Here is an 8,246-nt window from a genome sequence, read left to right as displayed (position 1 = left end):
CAATAGCTATAAATTCTTAGTTAATTTTAGTATTAGTCACATAAATCTAAACTATTGATCATCTTGGATAGCAATCAAGCTAGAAACTATAAAAATATTATTTAACTCTAATCCATGTGGATACGATACTATATTTGATTAGCGAGCATAATTTAAGTGGTGTTTTGCGCTCGTCAAATTTTGGCATCGTTGCCGGGGATTGGAAATTAATAGTCTTTGAAAATGTTTGTAGTGCTAATTTAGGAATTTTTATTTTATCTTATTTTATTTTTCCCTTTTTACGGTTCGTGTTCTTTGACTGTGTGCAGGTTATAGGTTATATTTATGCATGACTCGATCTTCTGGGAAAGAAGTGCTACCATACGAACTAGAGATAGAAAAATAACTATGACATCTGAGGAAAGAAAGAAATCTCACCGAGACTTTAGAGAAGGTTGGGCAATCCTCAACGAAAGAAACTATGGCTGGATATATTGATAATGTAGAGTTGGCTGCAAGAGAGGCAGCCTAGCAAAGAGAAAAGGTTGTATGGGATGCTGAGGTAGCAGCTATTAGGGATGCACAGATTATCTATGAAGAGGAGAGGGCTCAGATAGTTGCTCATAATCAACCCTTGGGTGCAGACCAGTTTGTTAATATACCTCTCGGGCTTGGGAGATCACTTGGCGATTATGCTAGACTAGTTTACAACGAAGGATTATCAAGTGTGAGACCACCTCCAATTGCAGCTAACAATTTTGAGTTAAAGCAAGGGTTGTTTCCAACCCTTCAAAACTGTTGTGTCTTTAGAGGGAAGATGAATGAATATCCAAGTACACGTTTGATGGACTTCGAGGAGATTATGAAAACCTTTCAATACAATGGTGTGTCATGAGATGTAGTATACTTAAGGGCATTCCCCTTCACACTCAAAGATGACGCAAAGCAGTGGCTTCGAAGCATGCCCACATGATCAATTAGAACATGGGATGAGATGACCAGAAAATTTCTTGATAAATATTTCTCATCGGCTAAGACGGGCAAGTTTAGAAAAGAAATCCATAACTGCTTCCAGAAAGAGACTGGAACTATTTTTGATGCTTGGGAGAGGTTTAAGGAGATAGTCAGAAAGTGTCAATATAGTGGCATTGAACTCTTGATGCAACTCCAGGACTTTTGGGATGGATTGACAGTGGCCTTACGTAGAACATTGAGCAATGCAGCTGGAGGCCTGTTCATGAAGAAGAGTCCTGAAGAAATAGTTACAATTCTTAATGAGTTGTCTGAAGATGCAAATCAGTGGCCTACAAAGAGTGCTGAAAGAAGAAGATTAACTGGTGTTCATCAGATGGATGCTAATACATTTGTGCTGGTATAACTGGATAGGATGGCTAAAGAAATAAAGAAGCTGACCTTAGCTACAATACAAAGTAAGCCTCATGTAGTGTGTGATATTTGTAGAAAATGACACCCTACTCATGAGTGTCAAGCCTCAACTGAGGAAGTAAATGCTCTGGAAAATTACAATTTTAATGCAATGGGTATGAAGCTTCATGTTTTTTCATGGAGTTGACTTTGGAGTACCGCAAATGCATGGCAACAAAACAACCCAGATTTCAAGCACAAGGAGCTCCTGGTTTTATAAATCAGCCAAGGCAGCAGTTTCAACCTCTACAGGCCAATCAGTCTGGTCTCAAAGATCTCATGAAGGCCTTCATTGTGAAAACTGTTGAACGATTTGAAGTACAAAGGGAAACAATTCGAAATTTAGAGAAGTAAGTGGGACTGATTGCAACAACATTGACTGAGAGGGTTCCAAGAACTCTCCATGCTGATACTAAGAGAAATCCCAAAGGAATGGTGAATGTTGTGACCTTGAGAAGCGGGCGAGTGTTGAAAGATCCCACTCCAATCCAAAAAGAGGTGATACCTGTAAAAGAAAGTGGGGAGCAACTGAAAAATGAAGTTGATAAGAAGAAAAAAGGAAAGAAGGGAGGTGAGAAAAAGAAAGGAGAAGAGAATTCGAGAAGGGAGGCACATGAAGAGAGCAACACATTCCTTCTTTATCTTTTCCCCAAAAGTTGTATAGAGAAAAGCTGAACAAGCAGTTTGAGAGATATCTGGATATGCTAAAACAAGTTGATGTAAACTTACCATTCATAGAGGTGCTCTCACAAATACCGGCTTATGCCAAATTCTTGAAGGAGATTCTAACAATGAACAGAAAAATAAAAGAAACCTCAGTAGTAAAGCTCACATAGCATCGCAATGCAATATTGCAAAACAAACTCCCATAAAAGTGTGAAGATCCAGGGAGTTTTACTATACTTTCCTCTTTAGGCTCTATTAATTTTCATAAGTCTTTATGTGATTCTGGTGGCTCAATTAATCTAATGCCTCTCTATTTAAAGGAAACTAGAGAATGAGATTGGAGAGATAAGGTCTGCACCAATATCGTTGCAGTTGGCAGATCAAACAACTATAATACCCGAGGGGATAGTGGAAAATATCTTAGTTCGGTTAGATAAGTTGGTATTTCTTGTAGATTTTATAGTGGTGATTATGGAGGAGAACAAGGTGGTCCCCCTCATCCTAGGAATACCATTCTTAGCAACGGGTAGAGAAATATTAGATATACATGAGAGAAAATGCATGCTTGGAGTGGCTGAGGAGACTGTGACTTTTCTGATGAGCGTAGAAAGGATGGTGAAAAGGAGAAGCCAACTGCAAGTATTGAATGTAAAGTGAAGGGTTTAAAAGAGAAGTTTGTAGTGTGTGAGAAAGATAAGTGTGGGGAGTACCCCAAGAAGGCTGAGAAGAAGTTGTCTACATGGATGTGTGCAAAATGGAGCCCGACTTTGACTCTGACCCCGACTAGATTTTTAGGGAAGTTTCCTTTACCTTATGCTTTTTAATTGTGTGTCATTGGGACATGCCACAACTTAAAGTGTGGGGTGGGGGATATATTTTTATGTATGTATGTATGTATGTATGTATGTATGTATGTATGTATGTATGTATGTATGTAGGTTAGTGTTAGTTTTTGTTTTGTTAGTTTTAGTAGTTAGAGATACGAATTCGACAAAACATAAAAATTTTAAAATTTTTGATATTTCCCGACGATGGATATCATATCGATAGGTTTTGTTGATGGATTGAAGTTGAAGGAAAAAGACAAAAATATTTTCTTTTGTAGTTAGTGTAATAATTTTCTCTTGGTTTTTCTTTCTGCGGCGGTTTTTTTCAAATGGTTTTGTTTGAACCGGGTGTAATTAGTTTTATTTTTATTAGTAGTAGGAAACCTTGTGCTGTGAGTTGAATTGGAAGCAATAGCTCTTGACTTTGTTATTCCTTTAGAATAGTGAGTGCTTTATTTGTGACGCTTAGGCTTAGTTTTTAACTCTTGCATAAGTACCATAAATTGTATGATCTTAACTTTGCTTAACTGCTTTGACTAGGCCTTGTAGGAGTGATTTCGAGTAATGTGGATGTTATGGAGCTTATTCGAGCTATTTGGAGCTTTGAAGTCTCAGTAAAATCTCGAGGAAATAAGACGGTATAGCGTTCGGGGGTCCAGGACCATGCCTGGATATCAAAAAGCGAGTAAAAAAGGTTCAATCTGAGAAACCTCCACAGCCGCGGTGCATGGGGCGCCGCAACTGCCTAATTTCTGCTTCCAATCAAATTGCTAGTTCTCTGAAGATCTCCACTGCTGCCCCGCGTGGCATGTTGCCCCATGCGGAGCACATGTGCAATTTTTACAAAGCTAAAGTCCTATTTCGGCTTGGAGATGGTGGTTTCATCTAGGCTAGACACTACTTGGTATAAATACATGCAAAAACATTATTTTGTGGACTTTTTGACACAAAATTGACCTAACGAGGCTAAGGAAGAGTTGGAGGAGGAAAAGCACAAGGATTTAATCTTTCCTTCCTCACTCGAGACCCGAATTTGGATTGAATTTATGTTTTCCTTTATTTTAATTATATTTATGATAAATTACTCCATATATATGGAGTAGTTTACCTTAGGATTTGATGGATTTAGTGTATTGATATTAGTTTGTGGATTATAACTCTAGTTTTATGTATTCAAGCATTTTTGGATGATTTAATCGTTGCATTTATATTCACTTGTTCATGTAATCGAGAGAGGCATAACTTGTGATATCCTTGCATTATATTGTTGGTTGAGTTCATTAATTCTTCTAAGTAATCAAAAGAGACTTGTTGAATCATTGATTAAACCTAGTTAGAAGGATAATCGAGAGAGGTTCTCTTAAAGACTAATGCACTACGCATTCTTGTATATCATCACAAAGCTTAAATTGGTTCATCTTGTGAGGTTGAGACTTAATCGAGAGAGGAGTTTCTACTAAACATTTGAACTAATAATTGAGTTAATTTGAGAGACTCACTTGAACATTAGAAGTAAATTATCTAGAGTTAGATCCCAAACAATTGTCTTGCACCGATCCTATCAAAACCCTATCTTCTCCCATCGATAACCTTCTTTGCTTATTCCTTGCTTCGATTGTCATTAGTCACTAGCTTTAAATTCTTAGTTAATTTTAGTATTAGTCACATATAACTCAACTATTGATCATCTTGGATAGCAATCAAGCTAGAAACTACAAGAAAACTACTTAACTCCAATCTCGGTGGATACGATATTATACTATTATATTTGGTTATCGAGCATAATTTAAGTGGTGTTTTGTGCTCGTCGGGGCATTGGTTCGACGGATTTTTTTATGTTTTCTTGTTGATAAATTTTCTCCTAACCGAGCACTTAATACATATAATATACACATCCCACACCATTCCCGCCTATGATTTTTATAACTACAAAGAAAACAAAAAAACTAGTCTACTATGACTAAAAAAAAACGCTAAGCTACGAAAGCATTAAAAATTGGTTTGCCTCCCAACAAGCACATGATTTAACGTCGCGACACGACTCAATACATTTTTAAGCATCGGCCAAGTCTACCAAGGTCTTGTGACATGCAATGTCACCACCCCAATAATGTTTTACTCTTTGCCCATTTACCAAGAGGGTACCACTTAAGCTCATATCATGCAATTCCACCGCTCCATGAGGCCTCACACTTACCACCCCAAAAGGATATGCCCATCCAGACTTAAGCTTTCCGGGGAAAAGCTTCAACCTCGAATTAAACAAGAGAACTTCTTGACCTGGCTCAAACTCGCGATGCTGGATTTGCTTATCATGACACCTCTTAGTCTTTTCTTTATACAATTTTGCTTTTTCATACGCATGCAACAGAAACTCATAAAGCTTGTTAAGTTGTAATAACCTCTTCTTGCCGGCTAAGTCCATATCAATATTTAGCTTTTTAATCGCCCAATAAGCTTTGTGTTCAAGCTCGACGGACAAGTGTCACGCCTTCCCATAAACTAACTTATACAGAAATGTATATGTGGGGGTCTTGTATGCAGTTCGATACGCCCATAATGCATCGTCAAGCTATCCCGCCTAGTCCTTCCTATTTCAACATACTGTTGTCTCTATAATTTGCTTCACTTCAATGTTTGATACTTCCACTTGACCACTCGTTTGGGGATGATAGGCAGTGACAACCTTGTGCTTAATTCCATACTTTGCTAGAACATTATTCAACATTTTTTTATAGAAGTGAGTTGCTCCGTCACTTATCAGCACTCGTTGAGTCTTGAGGCGTATAAAGATGTGCTTCTGTACAAAGTTTACCATAATATTTGCGTCATTAGTAGGAAGAGCCATGGCCTCCACCCACTTAGACACATAGCCGACCGCCACCAAGATGTACCTGTGACCATTAGAGTATGGGAACGGTCCCATGAAATCAAACCCCCAAACATCAAAGATCTCTACTGCTAGAATATTTTGCAAAGGCATCTCGTGATTGTTCGCGTTCTTTGGCACCTGTCACACTTTATAACAAAGGAGTGTGCATCCTTACACAATTCTAGCCAATAGAAAACCAATTGCAGCACTTTTTGGGAAGTTCTGTCCCCACCATGATGACCTCCATATGGACAAGCATGATAGTCATGCAATATTGCATTCATCTCCTCCGCAGGAACACTCCTTCGTACCAAATTCTTATAGAGGAATGGCTCATCCCACTTGTAGAGCCTCACATCATGCATAAATCTTCTTCTATTATCGGGTCTCAATTATGGTTGCATCACCCCACTTGCAATAAAATTCACGCAATTTGCATACTACGGGGCTTCACTTGAGGTGATTGCCAATAACTGCTCATCTGCAATTGTTTCCTTAATCGAACCACCCTTAGCCACATGGTTCCGATTTTCTAATCTAGACAAGTGATCAGTCACTTTATTCTCTGTTCCTTTTCGATCTCGGATCTCCAAGTCCAATTCTTGCTAAAGGAGGACCCATCGAATTAGCCTCGGCTTGGCGTCTCTCTTTTCAAACAAGTACCTTATAGCTGAGTGATTTGTGTAGACGATGGCTTTGGTTCCAATTAGATAGGATCTGAACTTGTCAAATACCCACACCACTGCAAACAACTCTTTTTCAGTAACAATGTAGTTCATCTGGGCTGGATTCAAAAACAATTTCTCGTAACAAATGGTGTGAAAATTTGTATCCCACTTTTGACCTAAAACAACATCACACATCAACTCAAATGGTTGCGCCCAATCCGGGGTAATGATTATTGGCACAGTCACCAATCTTCCCCTCAGCTCCTCAAATTCTTTCAGACAGGCATCATCTAACTTGAAGGGGATATATTTCTCAAGAAGCCTACACAGAGGATAAGAAATTTTTGAAAAATCTTTAATGAAACAACTATAAAAACTTGCATGGCCCAAGAAACTGCGAATGCCCTTGACGGATATCGGTGGGGGAAATTTTTCAATCACCTCCACCTTTGCTTTGTCCACCTGAAAATCATTTTTGGACACCTTGTGTCACAAGACTATACCTTCACGTACCATGAAATGGCACTTTTCCCAGTTTAGCACCAAGTTTGTCTTTTCACACCTAGCAAGTACTTTATCAAGGTTCATTAAACAATTATCCAAAGAACACCCAAACAAAGAAAAATCATCCATGAACACTTCTACAAATCTTTCAACCATGTCAGTAAAAATAGCCATCACACACCTTTGAAAAGTCGCAGGTGCATTACAGAGACCAAAAGGCATTCTCTTAAACGCATACGTGCCATAGGGACACGTAAATGTAGTTTTCTCTTGGTCCTCTAGGGCTATAGAAATCATATTATACACCGAATAGACATCTAGGAAACAGTAGTATTCCTGTCCAACTAATCTATCAAGCATTTGATCAATAAAGTGGTCTATTCGGGTGGCATTGTTTAATTTTCTATAATCTATGCAAATTCTCCACCTAGTCACAGTTTTTTAGGGAATCAGGTCATTATTTTAATTAACCACTACGGTCATCCCCCATTTCTTAGGCACACATTGGATGAGTCTTACCCATTTGCTATTACAATAACTGTATCAAGCCCCTTAATCACTTCTTTTATTACCACCTCTTTCATGATTGGATTTAGGCGGCGTTGTTGCTATATACTTGGCTTGTGCCCTTCCTCCATGAGGAATTTATGCATGCAGAAGGCTGTACTAATGCCTCTAATGTCAGATTGTCCACCCAATTGCTCGCTTGTGCTCACATAGCACTCTTAGCAGCTTTTGCTTCCAGCAATTTAGACAAGTCAGAAGAAACAATAACATGGAGAATGTCAGAACCACCCAAATAAGCATATTGAAGGTGAGGGGGCAAGGGTTTAAGTTCCAATTTGTGAGCTTCTTCAATCAACGGCTTTAGAGGAAGCCCATTTGGCCTATTTAGGGGCCCAAAGGGATTTAATCCATGCATGTAGTCACATGATGCATCTAGTATATGCATCATCATCTCAACCTCATCTCAACCTCATCATCAATCTCCAAGCTATCAAAGAACATGAGTACTATCTCCAGAGAATCGTCTAGATATAGACTCGTGTCGATACTTTTCTCATCTACCTCCTCAACAGATATTATTAGGAGCTCCTCATAATGGCGGGGAAGGTGGATCACCTTGAAGACATTAAAAAATGCTTACTCGTTATCCACTGTCATAATCATTTTCCCTCTCTCACTTTAATAACTGCATCACCTGTAGCCAAGAAAGGTCATCCCAATATGATTGGAACTTGTTCATCAGCCTCATAATATAAGATAGTGAAGTCTGCTGGGAAGATGAATTTCATAATTTGCAGC

At 38.6% G+C, this 8,246-nt stretch overlaps 1 non-coding gene across 1 annotated transcript; it reads right to left on the bottom strand.

The window, feature by feature from the left end:
• Positions 1–1,021: 1,021 nt before the first annotated feature.
• On the bottom strand, positions 1,022–1,128 carry LOC142180456 (small nucleolar RNA R71). Its single transcript, XR_012709080.1, has one exon. It is a non-coding gene; the product is annotated as a small nucleolar RNA R71 (small nucleolar RNA).
• Between the last annotated feature and the right edge of the window lie 7,118 nt (positions 1,129–8,246).

The sequence above is a fragment of the Nicotiana tabacum genome, chromosome 4 (assembly GCF_000715075.1).
Source record: "Nicotiana tabacum cultivar K326 chromosome 4, ASM71507v2, whole genome shotgun sequence".
NCBI lineage: Eukaryota > Viridiplantae > Streptophyta > Magnoliopsida > Solanales > Solanaceae > Nicotiana > Nicotiana tabacum.
This window is presented reverse-complemented; position numbering and strand designations above follow the sequence as displayed.